Source organism: Octopus sinensis, linkage group LG1, assembly GCF_006345805.1.
Source record: "Octopus sinensis linkage group LG1, ASM634580v1, whole genome shotgun sequence".
In the NCBI taxonomy this organism is placed as follows: domain Eukaryota; kingdom Metazoa; phylum Mollusca; class Cephalopoda; order Octopoda; family Octopodidae; genus Octopus; species Octopus sinensis.
This window is the reverse complement of record NC_042997.1, coordinates 138307407-138328235: the sequence shown is the minus strand read 5'-3', so window position 1 is coordinate 138328235 and position 20829 is coordinate 138307407. Positions and strand designations below refer to the sequence as shown.

At 35.6% G+C, this 20829-nt stretch overlaps 1 protein-coding gene across 3 annotated transcripts in view; it reads right to left on the bottom strand.

Annotated features, from left to right (window-relative positions):
* Positions 1–20829, bottom strand: part of LOC115209509 (protein NDRG3) — a 141017-nt gene that overhangs the window by 118186 nt on the left and 2002 nt on the right. The window lies entirely within an intron of this gene.

Sequence of the window (20829 nt, the reverse complement as noted above, 5' to 3'; positions counted from 1 at the left end):
GTTCTTTCATACTTTTACTCATCTTTTGCCCTTCGTCTCCTAGCATAAAGTCACCCCACCCACCCTACCCACCCACTTCTTAGGGTTCATAGTTTTGCAAATTACATGATGACTTCACTAGTACTGGAGGCATGAAAAAAGCACCCACTACACACACTGTAAAACAGTTGGTATTAGGCAGGGCATCCAGCCAAAGAAACTATGCCACAGCAAATACTGGAGCAGGATACAGTCCTTTGGGCCCATCATATCCAGTCAAACTGTTCACCCTATGCCAGCATTGACAATGGACGATGAATGATGATGATCTAAATATGAACACTTTGAAATAGATATTATAGCATTAAAACTAGAGTATTTCAAGTGGGCTGGCAATTAAATATGTCCTCCAAAGTCATATTCAACCTAGTATTATGTGTTGCAGCCCATGGACATTTTATAAATCTACATAGACTGTCTCATTCCATCTGTTGTCTGCAACCATCAAAATAGTGGCAAAACCTATTTCAAGGTTTTTGTCATGCACATCATTTTTACACATCTTTAAACATTAAAAAAAAAAACATCATGAAGATATTGTTCTATGCCCTCAGTGTTCATGGGGGGGGGGGGGGGGTTCAATACAAAGATTTATTAATGTTAGAGTATTAGACTCGAATGCATTTGGCTATTTTGAAGCTTTTCTAGGAAAGAAATGATAAAGATAGGTAATCAATTATAATTGTTTCATCAGTTTTTACAGGGTTAATAAGAGGAGGATTGATCAACAATTTAAAGCAACAAGGATGAGAGTTCTGTTATTCTATATTTCAGATATTTGAGGTTAGGAAATGTACACTATCTTAAGAAGTCCATTCATAATGAGAGTTTATAAAACAAAATTTGGAATTTCACTGAATTCAGGAACTTTGTGACAAAGCAGTGGAAATAATATAAGCACAGAGAATATCATCAGAATTGAATAACATTAATGGTTTATGTGAACAACAGCATCAAAAGTATAATAATAAGGCCATTTTAGATTGATAAAACATTTGAATAATAAATATCCTACAAGAGTCTTAAATTCTATTGTTTAGGCTAAGTATCCAAAAGACCAACAAATGGAATTGATTGCATTTAGATTTCCAAATTTTATAGGATTCATCAAATTCAAGGAAATGTGCAAAAATGAAGATGCAGACAACAAATGTAAGAGAACTAGATGGCAATAAACTGGACAAAAAGACATCATACATTTTACTGTTTTTGTTTGAATTTAAACTGGCCATATCTGGCCAAAATATTTTACCTGTTTTATGTTCAAACTGGCCAGACCTGGCACCTAATCCTACAATATTATTCTAAAACTTAACAGTAACCTCATCAAAATCTCAAAGCTACAAAATAATGATTGAGTAATTCACAATAGTGTAAATAAATAAACATCACTATTGAGAGAATAATGTGAATGCTAAAGGGTTAAACTAGCATTTTTTTAAAATAAATGCTATGTATTTTGTTAATATCAGTTGTACACTAATTGAAGAAAGCTGTTTTATAAATTTTGCCTATCCTGTGTATCACCTGATATACAGGACAGATTTCCCTGAGAGTCTATGTATTATATATAATATACATTCCAAATTTTTTTCAACTACCAGTGTAGTTCAAAACTTAGGAAAGGAAAGCTTCATATTACTCAGAAATTACAAAACAAGGGCTAACTAAAATCTCAAAAGAAGCATGGACATTTAGGACAAACTTATGAAAATGCTTTAGACAGGCAAAAAGGTTAATAATCTCCGTTATGTATATAATATCCCATGGAGGTTTTAGTAGAAAACCATTCTGCTGGCTATGTGCAGTAGACAGTTATCAGCTTGTAATAATTTTCTGACAGTAAATTGATGGTGAGTGGTTTGAGGAGGCAACAGAAGAGGTGGGGGGAAGTTAAGTGCATACAAAATATCAGATTACTGAGGATTGCAATTTATTCAGTTCTTTATAATAATTTGGTTGAGAGTTTGTGATGAAAGAATGTGGGAGTTATTAGAAATGTTAAAAATGAACTAAGATGACAACTTCAGAAATAAGATAACGTTTTTCAAAAAACATATTCAAAGTAAAAATTAGCATTGAAGAATGCTGGCATAAAGCTATCCTTTGAGTTATTCACAGTAAGATTTCATTTGTGATGCCTAAATTTCAATATCAGAATCTCAGTACCTTGCTTTGGTGCTTTGTTAGGAAACTCCTGCCCCATCCTCTAACATGTAATACAATTTCACCCAACATGAACAATTTGTTTTGAATAAAAATCTGCAGCAGTACAGTAACCTCTTCATGTATCTATCAATCAATATCATTTTTTCACTTTTGATTCACCATCAAAGAATTCTCTCTATCTCTCTCTCTTTCTCTCTCTCTCTCTCTCTCTCTCTCTCTCTCTCTCTCTCTCTCTCTCTCTCTCTCTCTCTCTCTCTCTCTCTCTCGTTTCCAACAAAGCCATGATGCTATAGATAATATTGCTCACATCAAAAGTTTCCTTTGAGTTGCTGCCTGTACATTTTGCTTCTTTATGGGGGAAGAAATTGTTTCAGACAACTACAATATTTTTAGAGGAGAAACAAAGTCATTTGATAAAATTATGCAACATACTCTCTGGTAAGCAATGAAACTATTAGATGTGGGTGGATAACTAGATATTACAATTATTAATTAAGATTAAAACAGCCAGCTACCAGTTGCTGCAATCTATAACCAAAGAGGAAGCTTAGTGCATGTGAATAACTTATAAAAGGTAATCAATTATGAATTGTTTTATACTAGTTTGTCTGAGGAAGGAAGGATAGCATTTATTGATTTTTTAGCCCCTCTCAGACTGATTGCTTAGTATAACTAGGTCAGGTTAATACAATTAATGTTCAATTTAAATTGTTAGAGGGTAATTTCATAGATTAGTTTAAAATATGTAGTTAAGACATAGCTATACAAGAGAGCTATGTGTATTGAACAAGTACAAGTGGCAGTCTGAATGCAGTCAACAAGTTCAGTATTACAGTACAAAGGACAAGTGAGAGGTAACCAATTTGTTGGTGGTGAGAAGTTGCTGGGCAAAACTTTTTTAATTAGAAAGTTGGTGATGCATTTTAAGTATAAAGTATTGCAGCCTAAGCAATAGAATCCAAGACTGAGTTCTCTTTTAATTCACTTCTTTCATTGTGCATCATAATTTAATGTCAGTTTTCTATGCCGGCCTGAGATGGATGGTTTGATACAATCTAGCAAACTGCAGAGCTACATTGAGCTCCAATGTCACCCTTGATATGGTTTCTACAGATGGACACACTTCCTAATGCCAACCACTTCACAGTGTGTACTGAATGCATTTCTCATGTCACCAGCACTAATGAGGTCACCAGGTAACTTACAGAACAGAAAAAGTAAAAAGAAAAAGATCCCTCAACTAAGTGAAAGGGGGAGTATTTGAGAAGGGGAAGTGGCTTTATGCCAGGTAGGTGTTTTACTATAGAGAAGGTACATGGCTACCCTGCATTATATAAGTGTCAATGGAAGTAGCTGGGACGAAAATAAGATGGTCATGATGGAGTATCAGCGCAAACTCTCAAGGTACAAGAAGGTGAGCATGAGAGGATACAGACAGAAGATGGGTGGAGAGTAGTTTCATAAGAATGTGAGGGGAGAATGACAGATAGAGAATAGGGTAGAGGTGAATGTAATGAGTGAACAAAGGTGGAGGTACAGATGACAGGAAATACCATTGTGGAGAGGGGGGGGACATTTGAATAATAAATATCCTACAAGAGTCTTAAATTCTATTGTTTAGGATAAGTATCCAAAAGACCAACAAATGGAATTGATTGCATTTAGGTTTCCAAATTTTATAGGAATTTACAATGCAATCCAAGAGATGGAATTATTTGAGGAGGTTGCTGTCTTGAATAATTACCAGTAACTTAGTAACAGCAATAAATTAACTGAACTGAATAAGAAAACACAGTTATAGACAGCTTTTCTAGATGAGACCATCCAAGTTTAGATGATAGAAACAAGTGATGGATATCAAGCAAATTAGTGAAATGGTTTGGAAATACAGATAATTGATACCAAGTCATTCAGTTCTCATTGAGTGCTGAATGAGATAGTGAATATTAGAATTATGTTCATTTAACCCTCAAGTAAGGTATTTATTTCATTCTGCTAGTCCTGACACATTGAAAGCTGAAATTGCAAGACTCTTTAATGAACAGAGATTGTGCCATTCCTACTCACATAGTACTAATCATACAGCAAAATTCACATCCACATGTACAGCATTCTTCTTTTACTTTTAATCCACTAATTTTACTCACAATGCATTGGTTGGCCTAAGGCTACAGTCAGAGATACTTGCCAAAGATACCATACAATGGAAGTGAGCTGAGAACCATATGGTTCTGACTTTGCAGCCACACATCTATGCTTGGTTTTACACACCAATATATTTATATTTTGGGTAAGGTTTTAACGTTTTAGTATTTAAACTGGCTATATCTGGCCCAAATATTCAACCTGTTTTATATTCAAACTAGCCAGATTTGTCCTCTATGATGTTCTCACCAACCCCTATGATGTTCTCCTAAAACTAATCAATCGCATCATCAAAACCTCAAAGCTACGAGACAATGCTTGATTAATTCAAAACAATGTGAATAAATAAGCATTACACTTGACAGAGTAATCTGAACATTAAAGGGTTAAGCCTTTATATTTTAGTCATGGCTTTAACATAAAAGTAATTTTTAATTAAATAAAACCTTATAATATGTAAGGAGAAATATTCTCTTCTAACTGGGTTACCTTCAATGCAGCTTAATGAACAAAGAGGTTTCAGAACAAAAGCAGTAGAGCTGTAGAAAGATTAAAATATATGGTATGGAAACAGATAAGATATGACATGTTTTATATGAGTAACTTAGTATGTAATTCTGGTCACAGGGGAGACTCATTTAATATAGAAAAATACTGAAAAGGCTGATAATTATTTAAATTTAAATTGTCATCTTCCAAGGGACCATTAGAATAAAAATCAGATTGAACTCTATATACACACACACACACAGATAAATATATATATATATATATATATATATATATGATTGATTGATTGATTGATTGATTCTAGTTTCAGCTCATGAGCTGTGGCCATGCTGGGGCACCGCCATTTGGTGTTGCTACATGGTTTTACTTCACGAATGCTTTTTAGCAACTGCCATTTGGTGCATGAGAGAGTTCGATGCAGCTGCCCTCATCTGCACCTCCTGCCATGAAGTTGGTTCATCTGGGATACCTGACAGGAAGAGATCCAGTTTCATTTTAAAGACATCTGCATCCACCCCATGCAGGTCTCTTAAGTTCTTCGGGAGGATATTGAAGAGCTGTGGGCCTCAGAAGCCCAGGCTATCACAGTATCTTGTCCTACATCTTGATGGCAAATTTGGAGTCCTAGGCACCACGCAGTGGTGCCCAGTTCTGGCATTTGTGTAACTCTCGATGCCAAAGTTTGGGACAAGTCCCTCCAGGATCTTCCAGATGTATATAATGGCGTATCTTTCTCGCCTACGCTCCAAGGAATAGAGTTTTAATCTCTTGAGTCTTTCCCAGTAGCTTATATTCTGCATAGAGGCTATCTTCTTCGTGTAGCTACGTTGGATCGCCTCAAGTTCTGTGATCAACTTGACACTGGATGGTGACCATAGCTGAGAGCAATAGTCAAAGTGGCTTAGGACAAATGTCCTCCAGAGGACCATCATGGTTTCTTGTTCTCTTGTTCTAAAGGTTCTGAGAATCCATCCGGCCAGTCGTCTACATTTCATTGCCAATTTAGCAACATGTACACGAAAGGTTGCGTCATCACTCATGTAAATACCCAGGTCACGCACTGATTGTGCCTCTGATATATATTTTTTTTTTTTTTTACATAGGTGCTCTCTTGTAATACAATAAAAATAAAATTTCACGGCATCCAGTGAATTGGAAACTTCTCTGATAAAACTTGTGTTTTATACAATAAATGATGGAAAAAAAAAAGAGAGTGGTTGTTAGAATTAGGTGCAAAGCATGGTTTTGTGGCTAAGAAGTTTGCTTTGCAACCATATGGTTTTGAGTTCAGCCCCATCGCACATCACCTTGGGCAGGTGCTTTCTATTATAGCCCTGGGCTGACTGATGCTTTGTGAATAAATTTGAAGACATAAACTATGTGGAAGCCCATCATTTGCGTGTGTGTGTTTATCCCCCACCACCACTGCTTGATAACCCATGTTGGTTTGTTTACATTCCAGCAACTTAACAGTTTAGCAAAAGAAACCAATAGAAATAAGTACCAAACTTAGAAATAAGTACTGGGGTATTCCATCAAAGGAATACCTCAGCATGGCCACGGAACCAAGACTGAAACAGGTAAAAAATGATAGATAATTCTTCTTTACTTCCTTCCATACTGGTACAGTTTTGTATTGATTTTACAGTTTCCTGATTAATTCAGATATGAGATGCACCCACTCCATCTTCCAGTATCAAAGTATCAAAGCACTCTTTATTTATCTCTTTCTACCTTGACGAAAGTAGCCACATTGAAATAAACACTGGATTCAGGTTGTTATTAGCTTCAGCTATACTTCAATAAATATCATATGTAATCCTCAAACAAACAAATCTACTCCTAATTAAATGGTAACACAGTGAGCTAAGAAATCTTAATTAAAATTACAATTGTGATGAAGTGAAAGAACATTTAGCAAAATGATAACATAGCACATAACAAAGTATGTCAACATTAACTTTACTGTTTGGTTTTCATGCAGAACATGTCTCAGCATTTTTTCCTGTCCTTCAACATTCAGTAAATATTCACAAAATTAAAGCTATATAACCCTAAAGTCACATTTGTCTAGCAGTAATGGTAAAAACAACACTTCACTGAAAAGGTCTAATAAGACTGAAACATGTTACACAATTGTCACTGTACTAACAAGACCAGGCTCATTCCCCACTACATTGCCCACATTTTATTTTTATCTTAATTAAAAACAAGAATTGATCAAGACAATCATTCTTTCTCTCCTGCGTGAATGCAATGTTAATTAAGAGTTCTTGGTTGAAATTGTAGCAAAAACATTACTATTTGGTATTCATACAGAACATGGCATTGAGCCCAACTATTCCTTACTTCTAATCAGTTCAGTATGTCTTTTAAACTATTAAAGGCTGACTGAAATATTCTACATTGAATAGATAAAATACCAGATGTAAATAAAAGCAAAAAAAAAAATGTAAATGCTTTCTAGACCTTTAACCCTTTTGTTACCATATTTATTTTGGGGTGCCCTGTGTTTCTTTCAATTAATTTAAAATATAACAAAGAATTTAGTAAAATAACTTAGTTATCATTAAGCAAGTGTTAAGAACATAAATTGTGACTAAGATTTGGCGGAAGATTTTCATTCGAAACTTATGAAAGCAAGACATTTGTACTACAGAAACAGAGGCAGTTTCAGCCGAGCTAGTATCAAAAGGGTTAAGGATTGTTAAAGGCTGGTATTGCTGAGATTTTTGGGGTAGTTTTCTTAAGTCCTATAAAAGAACTCGGAAGGCTGGACCTCCAACCAGACCTTTCGTGATAGCCTGAAAGCCAGGAACCTTTCAGCACTTCCTCCATATATATATATCTCCTGCACTTCCCTCAGGTTGGGTAACTATGTATTTCCTTTGCAGCAGTGCACCAACAGAATAAGTACTAGGCTTACAAAGAATAAGTCCCGGGGTTGATTTGTTCAACTAAAGGCCATGCTCCAGCATGGCCGCAGTCAAATGACTGAAACAAGAATAAAAGAATATATAAATATATGTAAGTATGTATGTATGTATCATCCTCATTGTTAAACATCCATCTTCCATGCATGCATTGGTAGGACAGTTGACAAGAGCTGGCCAGGTAGCAGTCTACCCCAAGCTACTGTTTGTTTTTACAGCTGGATACCCTTCCTAACACCAATCCTGTGTGTGAGTTGGTGTCTCCTTATCTTGACATTGGGTGATTGTTGTAAATAGGAGTCAGTGTCATACAAGCAGTGTTCTTTGTTTCCAAACTTCCATGGAAATATGTCCAGCCATGATGAAATATTACCTTGCTTGGAAATCAGTGAAGACTGGCAACAAGAAGGGCATCTGGCTCAACAATTTCCATCAAACTCATACAATCATGGTAAAGTGGATATCAAAACAAACAATGATGAGGACATTTGTGTAACCCAGTTAACATTTTCAAATGAGTCGACTTATTTCCAACAGATATGTGAACTGAGGCATGTAAAAATGAAGCATATTGCCTAAATAAACAACAAAATGCTGTAGACTGAAACACAACACTAGCAAATTTTTACAGCCCCCAACCTTACCAGCTCCAATCAAACCAACCAACCCATGCTATCATGGAAAACAGACGTTAAATGATGATGATGATGATATATATCATCATCCTCCTCAACGTTTAACATCTGTTTTCCATGCTAGCATGGGTTGGACAGTTCAACTGGGGTCTGGGAAGCCAGGAGGTTGCACCAGGCTTCAGTCTGATCCGGCAATGTTTCTACAGCTGGATGCCCTTCCTAACGCCAACCACTCCATGAGTGTAGTGGGTGCTTTTTACATGCCACCGGCACAGGTGCCAGGGGAGGCTGGCAACGGCCAAGATCGGTTGGTGCTTTTTATGTGCCACCGGCACAGAAGCCAGTCAAGGTGGCACTGGCCTCAGCCATGTACAGATGGTACTTTTAACGTGCCACCAGTACAGGTGTCACAACTACAATTTCCATTTGATTTTTTTTTTTTATGTTGATGTACTTGATTCAATAGGTCTCTTCAAGCACAGCAGGTCACCCTATGATCCAAGGTAAGCACAGCAGGCCGTCCTGCAATCCAAGGCACTTTGGATGGGCGGAGGCTTCTATGTGAAGCTAGTGCAGGAAATATATAAATACACACACACACACACATCTATATCAATGTGTACTTGTGTTTGTTCCCCGTTACTGCTTGACAACACATGTTGGCTTGTTTACATCCTCATAAATAACCAGTTTAGCAAAAAAGACTAGTAGAATAAGTACCAGGCTTTAAAATAAGCATTGAAATCAATTTGTTCCACTAAAACCTTCAAAGCAGTGCCCCAGCATGGTCACAGTCCAACGACGGAAACAAGTAAAAAATAAAAGATAAAACAATCACATCACTGAAAATCTCAAAGCTACAAGACAAAGCATGGTTAATTCAAAGTAATATGAATAAATAAGCTGTGACAGAGTAATCTGGATGCTAACGGGTTAAACTGCCAGTTCAACTCCTTACATATGCAATGAACCAATGAGGGAGTTTCTATCTGGTCACTTGACCTGCTTGATCCAAATAGCCACCAAATTTCCTTCAAATTATACCCCATCATTTAAAAACAAAAAAGAGACATAAGATAAAGTAGTTCAAGGTATGCAATGCCTGTAAAAGGATGGTTGATCATGGATTGAACGGTGGTTGAGAGCTGCCTAAGACTAAAGCAATAACACCAACTACTAGATAAGTTATATATTGTAGCAAAAAGCAATGCATGTTTCATGATTGGAACTTCTGAATTTGGCACCAAAACCAGACAGTTATTTATGTGTTTCACAATTAAATAAGTAATTAAAATCAGAAATAATTTAGAATTCTATGTACAGGTAAAATAACCACCCCTGTCTCAGACATCATACAGATCTAATAAATAAAATGTTGCTGCACTTAATACCAAGAGATAACTGTTAATTAAATGTGTTGACACTCTCACTAGCATAGAACAAAATAAGATTACCACCAAAGTCAATTAGATTATTAATAGGAATTTTCTTTGGTGATGATTAAAAAATAAAACAAAGAGCTACAACAAACATTCAAATAAATTACTTTCAGATAGCTTCATTACTACAAGATACAGAGAGAAGAAAAAAAGATACTTCTTTTTGCTTTGTTTTTCATTGTAAAATCAGAGTAAATGTCAAATAAGGTTATAAGCCTATGTACATGGGAACAGAAACAAGTTGTTATACTAAAGTTAACTAACTACCCAGGAACCAGGTAGTGTTTAAGTTGAATAACAAAATAATTACAGTAAATTCATAAATTTTTTGTGAGAAAATGTTAACATTTCATAACATAACCACTTTTCTAACCGACAAATTTGTTCAGTATTCTGAAATATAACAAAGCCTAGTTGCATCAAGAGAAGGGCAGTAGACTGGCTGAAAACTTGAATCAAAATCACTCAACATTCTTTAGTCCAAATCACAACAGCTCTAAGTATACGCCATGGAAGATATTCCATTTACAGCACTAAGTGTAAATCCTCCTTTGGATGACTTTTGCATGCAGTAATGATAGCTGCAGGTCACTCTGACACCTAATAACAATGAGTCAGAAAGAAAATCTGAGCAAAAAATATATTTTGAAAACACTTGTCATCATCATCATCATTTAACGTCTGTTTTCTGTGGTAGCACGGGTTGGATGGTTCGCCCAGGAGGTTGCACCAGGCTCCAGTCTGATCTAGCAGTGTTTCTACAGCTGGATGCCCTTCCTAACACTAACCACTCCGTGAGTGTAGTGGGTGCTTTTTACGTGCCACCTGCACAGGTGCCAGGGGAAGCTGGCAGCAGCCACGATCGGCTGGTGCTTTTTATGTGCCACCGGCACAGAAGCCAGTCAAGGTGGTGCATCAGCCACGTTCAGATAATAAATTGATGTTTTTGACCAAAGCTGCCACCGACACTACCACCCCTTTTCTTTTATAAGGGCAGATGAGTTTCTGATTAGCTGACATAATAATAATTGTAGAAGTCACTATTTTCTGTTCAAATAAATAAAGATTGTCAAACCATGTTTTCATGATCAAAGAAACTGTTGTGATTTGCAAAACCATCTATATAAGGTAGGTAAAATTGGTAATCACAACATGAGGAGGATACATAGCAAACTTAAATTAATCTGAAACTACATTGATGAGAGGAGGAAACGTGAATGGAGCAGGTGTGCTTCAGTGAAATGGTACAAACCAAACCAACTCTGAGGAGCAAGGGAGACAGCATGCCTGTTGGTTAGAGGTTGGAATGTGTCTGGGAGTGACTTTATGCCTATCAATTAGACAAGTCCTTTAATAGATGTTGTCTAGGCTGTCTGTGTGTACAACAGTACCATCCCAGATGTGAGAGCAATACTCCTTTGTGAGCCTCACCTGAGCTTTGTATAGTGTTGATAATTGTTGGGAGCTAAAGTATCACTTGGCTCTGAAGAGATGGGCTAGGCATTGAGAGGTAGTCCCAGTTATATTAAAGATGTATCACCAGAGGGACAATGAGAAATGAAGACAATGAAATGAAAATTTATTTCTATTTCCTCATTATAGATGTAATTCTCTTCCATCCACACAAGGATCATAGAAATAGGATTAGACCTTTAGTTCATGCCAAGTGAGGACAATGGTGATGCAATGGTAATGGTGCCTCTCTTGGTTGATGGGAATATAGGACAATAGGATCAAATGTATAGTTAAAGGGTCCTTACAAGCACTTGATCTACTAGGTTATCTACCCTTTGCATTGCAGGCAAATGTGAAGACAGTGTTAGAAAGAATCTTCATATCCTTATAACACTGATGAGAAATAAAATAAAGCTAAATACTATAAAGTCAAAATTCATGAAGTGTACACCTATCCTAGTGAACTTTTGTTTTGTTATTTTCTTTTTTTTACTTGTTTTTAATTCAGTAAAATATAAGAAAAAATGAGAAATGAAGATTAAAGATACTTCTTTATTTCATAATCATTACCTAAGATACAATCTTTATAAGTCTACTTTACTTCATGACGAAATTAATCTTTTAAATTATCAGAGTACTTAAAATATAAAATGAACAAGGAAAAATAAAGTAAAAAACAAATTCATATTTAACAGATACAAATTACTATATTTCTAAAGCAATGTCTACCTGATCTTAATTCACTTAAAATTTTCATAAGTACTTTCTTAAAATGTTGAGCTCACAATCATAAGGTAATGAGTTCGATTCCGGGACCAGTTGAGTGTTGCGTTCTTGAGCAACATTGGTAGTGTGGAGAGGAGGAGGCTGATATGCATGGGTGACTGCTGGTCTTCCATAAACAACCTTGCCTGGACTTGTGCTTTGGAGGGGAACTAGGTGCAATCCCATGGTCATTCATGACCGAAGAGGCTCTTTTACTTTCTTTGATGTACTAGGTGCATAAGGTTTTCTATTTGGGTTTCCACTAACAAGTTACCTTTCTGTTGGCCTTTTAAACAGTATTAAAAGGAAAATTATAACAAAGTGGGACAAAGAAGTAAATAACAAAAGTAGAATGGAACAAGTGTATAAAACAAAAAAGGTCAAGCAGCAAACAACTACAAAGCCTGCCAGATTCAAAACTAATCAGGTTTTGCTATTGCTTAGTCTTGAGGTGAGTGGAAGTCGGAAGTGCACCTCAAAATGTTGCTTTGCAAATATTTATTCTTTCATTAATACCTGTTGCATTGACAGCTAAATGCACACTACTGATGTCCATGGGCACAATAAAAAAAATACAGAAAATGTATAACATTAGAAACCAAATTTGAGTGTTGCAGAGATTCAACAATAACAAGCTGTAGCTATTGGAAAAGCAATCAGTCCACAACCAACAGCAGTAGAAGCTATCCTCAGTAATGAAAACAAAAATTCAAGCTTGTGCTGAAAGTGTAATAACTTTTGTAGCAACTACAAAAATAACAAGGAATAAAACCATCGCAACAGAAAATACAGAAAGATTATTTTAATATAGATGAAAACTGGTCTGTTTTGGAAACAAATAACCAAAGCAAGCATACATTTCTAAAGAAAAGAAAAACTGCACCAGAGTTCAAGGCTGCCGAAAATCATATGACTCTTCTTATTTGGTAGCAATGTTTTAGATCTAAGGTTCAAGCTACTGGTTGCTTATCATTCTCAGACACAGTAGCTACGAAAGATTAAAGACTACACTAAATCTAATCTTATGGCAATCAAAAGAAATAGTAGACCACCAGAATGGAATTCCAAAATTCCGTTTACTTTGTGTTTCTGCCCAGCTGTTGAAGAATATAGCTAGACTAAGAACCTTGAAAAGAAAGCCTTGCACCATGTGGAGAATACTCCTCCAGATCAGCAACCTAACTTGGATAACCTGACATGTTCAAGTACCTTTTCTGCTTTTGAGCACTACCAATCTGATTTATAGTATGGACTAGCAAACTAGTTACATTCAAAGCAAACTTTTTCTTTTCTTTCTTTTTTTTTTTTTTAATGGTGCTGCACTTTTAACCAACAGATTAAATTCACAGATAGTGATACTAAAAGTAATTTTGGCATGGTTACATATCATGAATGCTACTGAGAATTTGACACAGGTATGTCTATAGGTGAAAACAAGTACAAAGAACTGAAGCAAAATCTATCCTGACTGCATTACAAACTTCAAGAATTTTGAAGAGCCAACACAAAATGTTTAACAGGAGATTGTTGCACTGGCACCCCATGTTGGATTTAATGAAATAAATTAAGATAATGTATGGAGTTACTTAAATTGTATGGAATATCTACTGAGGATCTCATAAAAATGAAGCAGTACCATGAAGATAAAGACAATTAGAGTGATAAAACAACTAAAGATTTAGCTGAAGCTTTCCAGCTTTTAAATAAAGCTACGAACATTTTTGCCAAGAAAAAGATCCCACTGAAACAGTTCAATAGCAAATAATAATGAATGGAAACAAATGTCTCAAAGAATAATACAAATTGAAGAAAAAATGCACACTTTATTAGACATGGTTGTGTGGTAAGAAGCTTGCTTCCCAACCACATGGTTCTAGGTTCAGTCGTACTGCATGGCACCTTGGGCAGGTGTCCTCTACTATAGCTTTGGGTCAACCAAAGCCTTCTGAGTGGGTTTGATAGCTGGAAACTGTAAGAAGCCCACAGTTTGTGTGTGCGTCTTTGTACTCCACCACTGCTTAACAACCAGAGTTAGTGTGTTTACGTCCCTATTAACTTAGCGGTTCGGCAAAAAGGAACAACAGAAAAAGGACTGGGCTTTAAACAGATACTAGGATAGATTCATTCAGCTAACACTTCAAGGCGGTGCACCAGCATGGCCGCAGTCAAATGACTGAAACACGTAAACGAAAAATATCTTATTGACTTTTATTAATATTTCTTAACCCAAGACTACAGCTCTATCAAAGAGCTGTGGAAAAATACAAGTGACGAACGGCGACCACACCTGTTCTCTGTCAAAGAACTGCTGGATATATTTATTTTAGACTCAGCATATGCCTTACATCATCAGTCACAGCATGCCCAGTCTTCTATTCAGTGATGTGGGCGGCAAATAGAGCGCCTCACAGTAGAAAGCATCCGTTCTACATAATAATAACGGTTTCAAATTTGGGCACACTGCCTGAAATTTTCCAGGAGGATAGCATCGTTCAATTGGTACTTAGTTTAGCAAGCCGGAAAAGATGAAAAGCAAAGGTGACCTCAGTGACATTTGAACTCAGACTGTAGAAAGCCGGCGAAAATGCGAAGTATTTTGTCCGACATGCTAACCATTCTGTTAGCTCGTCACCCTAATAATAATAATAACAACAGTAACTTTTTTTATCATGAGGCTACAAATTAGGAGAACAGGGTTTAGTTGATTAAATCGAACCTAATACTTGACAGGTATTATATTTTCTTAACCCCTGGAAGGATGAAAGGAGAGGCTGATTTCTGAGATTTGAACTTCGAACGTATATCGCTATATAAATACGCTGAAAAGACTAAATTTGAGCGTGCTTAGTTTTTGTTCCTTTTCGAGGGGAAAAAAAAATCAGTAGTACAAGCAGAAAAGAAGCTATCAAAATATGCCTTTATTTCACACTATCATTTAGCAGCATGTGTAATGGAGGCAATCGCCGACGCAATCGCTATATAAAAAGCTATCTAACAATGCCGAAAGGATGCCTCGGGGTTCGTTCTAGTTGTTTTCATATAATAGAGACTGATTATAGATATTTGGCAAATAAACGTAAGGATAAAAAAAAAACCCTTCAGTTAATTCATACTGTAATTTATTTAGCAGTAGAGAATAATAATAATATGATGTTAACATCAAAACAAAAGTTTCACTACTATCATTATCGTACAAGTGAATTAACCAGTCTTAACTTTTTTTTTCTTTTTAATATAAGAATACAAGAAATTATAAACATAACGTCTATTTGAGAAGCTGAATTTTTCTTTTTACTCTAATCGAAATTTACTCTTACTTTCATTGATGCAAATACATTTTACAAGCAACAAGGTGTGTGTGCGTGTGTGCGTGCGTGAATTCTTTCGTCTTCTTTGAATGTCACAAAAGATAAATAAAATTAAAAGAGAAAAGTGTGCAAGGGTGGAAAACCCCATTGAATAAATTAATGTCTTGTGACCACATAAAATGCAGTTTATCTGCTAAAAATAACTATTAACAGATTTTTATGAATTCTTATTAAATTAGATTTTTTGCTTTTACAATAACCATTATTGTTTAACCATAGCTCAGAACTGATCGAGTATACCGATAATCAAATACATTTCAGCCGTGACAACCCCATCTTTTTGTTAATTTCATTTTGTATGTCTTGTCCAAGTTATTCCTTCATTCTTTACTGTGATGTGAGAAAATTTGGCGACTATTTCTTGCGGCCTGCGGGACTTTCTGAAGGCCTTCAAATTTTCTTAGTAGCGCGACCCGTCAGACGAGGAACCACGTCCCATGCGGCCCGCTTCACGAAAAAAATTGCTTATGTCTGATGTAGAAGTTCTTTCTTTATATTAGTTTAGGTCTTCAAATCGAAATGATAGAAACATCTCAGTCGATATTGCTTAGTCCCAGGTCAACTCTGATTAAGCAGGCTTATGATTAAAAGTATTCCATCCAGAACCAAGGATGGAAATGTGATATGAAAGGAATAGGTATTCCCCTAGGGGTTCATAGATTACTCCCTTCTTGCTTACTACTAGTTGCATCTTTTCCCTATGGGCAAGTATATTATGACTAAATTATCCAAGTATTCTTTCTAAGAAGTTACAATATGAATCATGAGAAATCTGATTGTTATTTCTAGCATTTCGAGGGCCACTCATTGATTTCATATCTCAGATCTCTGTGCGCCACCATTGAGTTCTAGTTCTACCATTTGCAAAATTCGAACGCACACACACATATATTAGAGACCGATAGAATAGGTATTAGGCTTTAATATAAGTCCTGGGGTCGATTTGTTCGGTTAAAAACCCTTCAAGGCAGTACCCTGGCATGGCCAATTTCGGGTGACTGAAATAAGGGAAAAAAAAAAAAAAGATATACGCGCACACACTGAATATGTATGTATGCGTCTGAATACGTATGTGTACACCTATAAAGATGGACGATACTAATAACCAGTTAGAACTCGGTTACCTATAGCAAAAACAGCTGTAAGCTAATGAAAATATGTACCTCATGTTCACTTGTTAACACACACACACACACATATAAATGCAAACATATACACACACACACACAAATAGATAGATAGACCGCATAAATTTTAATTTTTAAATAAATAATACATTAATTACTGACAGGGATAGGCATACGACCAGGTAAATGGAGGTCGGCGATCTTTCGTCTCTAGTAGACCTTTCCGTCGATTTCCGTAAAAAAATATTTTTTTTTACATATGGGCTTGCGGGAACTTTTGAAGTAATGAGAGCGAAAGAGACTAAGAGAAAACGATTGTATGACGAGGGAAGTTCTTTTGAAGTTACCGTGCATGCGAAGCATTGATGTACATGTGTGTGCGTGTGTTTGATGGGGTGTGGGAGACAGACAGTATGTTGTGTAAGTGAAGTGCTTCTGTTAGTGTGTGTGAAAGAAAGAGATAACTGAAATTTTTTACTCGGTGTATGTGTATATGTATGTATATTACTTCAAAAGTTCCCGCAAGCCCATATGTAAAAAAAAAAAAAAAAATTTTACGGAAATTGACGGAAAGGTCTACTAGAGACGAAAGATCGCCTGGAGATCTAACAAATTTATCCAATGTAGGAAAGGAGAGGGGGAAATCACAGAGACGAAAAGTAAATAACTGTGGGGGAAGGTTTCTGCACACACGCTTCGATCAATGTCTTACTATGTGTGTGAGAGTTTGTGTGCGTGTGTGAGGTATTGAGTAAAGATTTTGTTCATGTAAGTGTAATGCCATTATATAAATTTTTGCAGTTGCGTTTTAACAGCAACGGTGATTGAGCAAACTCATGATGAAAGGCACCTCAACTAGAACCATTCCGTTTTTTTTCCTACGTGCAGGGAAGCCAAGACCACATCATCCAACATGTTACTATTTTAAAATGGTATGATGTAATTTGTTCGTAAGAAATAGAACGGTTACAGCAGGGACTCACGTTACACAATTTTACATATGCAAGTCGGGTATTTTCAGTTTAAATGCAATTTGGATTTTTTTTTTTTTGTTTAACTACTTCAATTATTATTCATTATTTAAATTAAATATGACATCGTCTCCTTGTCACATTTTACTGGAATACTATAAAAATAACAGTTAATAATATATTAATATTATAGGTCGTTTATTAGTATATGACATTATATATATATATATATATATATATATATTATATATATATATATATATATGTGTGTGTGTGTGTGTGTTAGAAGTATTGGGGGTGATGTACAGATTTAATACATATGAAAGAAAAAAGGTGTTCAGAATGCTGGATGGTTGTAAAAATATTTTTTTACAACCATCTAGCATTCTGAACACCTTTTTTCTTTCATATATATATATATATATATATATATACACACACGCAATTTATATAATCTCAATTATACGTATGCGTAAAAAAAAATCACGTTTTATTTATGTGTGTGTGTGTGTGTGTGTGTGGTTGTTAACTTCCATTGTTTTTTAACCTATCTGTTTACAGTATGTAGATGGAAGAAGTGTGACATTTTTCCTATGACTATTATTTCCTTTCACCCTGTTATCGACCGCGGAAGGGTAAATGTCAATGAGTAGCTCTATGAAATCAAAACATCCGTTGCTTTTAACAGTTGGCACTATAATTCAAATCCAATCCACTTTGTATTGCCTTAATTATATAAAAATTCGGTAAACTGATTTTATTAGAGTTATTTCCCTTGATTGATTCTTTAAAACGAAAAATTAAACAATCCTTACAAGGAGGTTTTTCTCTACTAATTGCTTGGATAATCTCAGCTAATCGAAGTTCCATTTCAACTCACATTACATACACAAGACCTTACCATATACGTACCTACTACATAGAATACTCACCCCACACGTGGTATTTTCCTTCAGCCATATTGGTATCTTGCTTTACATGAATGAATAGGCATAGGCATGGGTGTATGAAATAAAGAAGCTTGCTTCCTAAACATGTGGTCTTAGGTTCAGTCCCATTGCGCAGCAACTAGGGCAAGTGTCTTCTACTATAGCCCTGGGGCAACCAAAGCCTTGTGAGCAGAATTGGTACAAGGAAACTAAAAGAAGCCCGTCGGGTATGCATGTGAGTGTGTGTGTTTTCCCCACCACCGCTTAGCAAGTGTTGATTTGTTTACATCATAACCTGTCGGTTCGGCAAGAAGAGTCCAACAGAATAAGTACTGAGATCTATTTTTTCAACTAAACCCTTCAACACAGTGCTCCAGCATGGCTGCAGTCCAAAGACTGAAACCAGTAGCAGATAAAAGATTCTATGATTCTATTATCAGTTTCGGCCAGAGACTGCCCATGCTAGAGTACCGCCTAGCACTAACAATAATTCTTTATTTTAGACTCACTTCTCAGTTCAATCTCCGAAATCGGTCCTGCTAAAGTAGTAAATTGGACAGAACTGCCCTTCTTTGCATTTCTTGCTGTGATGTGGGTTCATTTGGTATACAGTAAAATACAGCAAGTTCCCTAACGGAAACAGCTTCACAACTAGACCAAAAATAATCTGAGATATTGGTTTGTTTCTTTCTCGGTTCATAAAAGGAGCACCCCAAAATAAAGTTTTATTCCTCAGTATATATATATATTATAGTGGGGTAAGCCGGTTTAGGGGATTACTCTGGGTTTCTCGCTCATAAGGGGTCTAGCTTGTAGGAACCAATGAATAACTATATATACACAGACAGACAGAGAGCGTTCATGGCTGGAATTTCATGCTACTGCAATCTTCAGGTCTAAAGGACCGCAAGAAAAGAAATTCAGTTTAAATAATTAATTGCTAAAGAGAAGAACAAACGTTAAGGCGAGGCAAAAATCTCGAGTCATAAAATTATTATTATTGGACATGTATTAAAAGAACTTCTTTCTTTTTTATAGACATCAAAGCATTTCGAATTTCTAAGAGAAATTAAGAAATTCCCCTCGGAATCTGCCAGTATTTAGATTTATTTTATATATTTATATATTATTAAACGAACGTACTGATGAAGAGAAAGGCTAAAAGAAAAAAAAATATTGGAAAATGTGAAACCTTACACAAATAAGCTTATTTATTTTACTAACTAGTTATGAGTTAACTGGAAAGTATGAAAAACTGATTCTAAACTTAGTAATGCTAATCTTTTTAACAAACAGTAGGAACAAACAGTAGCAAAACCGTGACATCATAAACGTAGTGACAGTGTGAAGTCATTAGCCAACAGGTGGAAAAGTCACGAGGCTATGATGCTTCCTTTCAAGTACACTTTCTTTGTGCAGTGAGAAAGAGGAAAAGACGAGGTCATTTGATGAAAAATATAAACATTTCGTCATAATTAAAAATCACACCAGCAAACGAGACACCTTTGCTGCTTCATAAAATGGGAATATTTAATTTAGTCATTCGATATTAAGACAATTGTTCGTTAAGTAAAAGGACCTGTCAAATACTACTAGGTTGAATGATTTAATCCTCCTCACAAAAAAAGGGGGGGTTATCTTGTTCCAATGTCGGAAATTAATGTGTATATATTAAATTACATAAAGAGACAATGATTGTTTAGTAGTGTTCATTCACTGGCGACTAATAAAGTTTGAAAAGATCTGAAGAAAACTGTGCTTTAACAAGTCACGTATTTCGTCCACTCATGGGATTTATTTTATAGGAGAATTAATTATATACGTGAGTAAATACACGTATTAGAATGTGGTTTGATATTTGCAAACAATGATAGTAGCAGAATAACAAATGCTGTAGGGAAAAAATAAATATAAATAAACGGATTTAGTAATTAAATCAACGAAAGTTAGTAAAAAATAATATAAAATAACAAAATTAAGATTCTGTAGGGCATAATTAATAACTATGAATTGTTGTGGAGCTCCAAGCCAGCACTGACCGCTCAGATATGAATAAAGTTGTCCCAGTTATAACCATCCCGTGTCTTTTTTTTTTTTTTTTTTTTGCCAAGTAGAGTTGTATATAAGATCACGTTATGTAGATGCTTTGAGGGAGATTTGGCTGCTATTTCTCGGATCAAAAAACCATGAACAGGAAGAATTCCCAACTTTTTTACTACCAAGGACCCCGCTGATTTTAATACTTAGGTTTCATCTCTTAATTGGAAGATATATGCGACTACATATATAGATGTAATTGAGTAATTATATGTTTTTAAACTAAAGCCTTTTTAAAATCATAAAT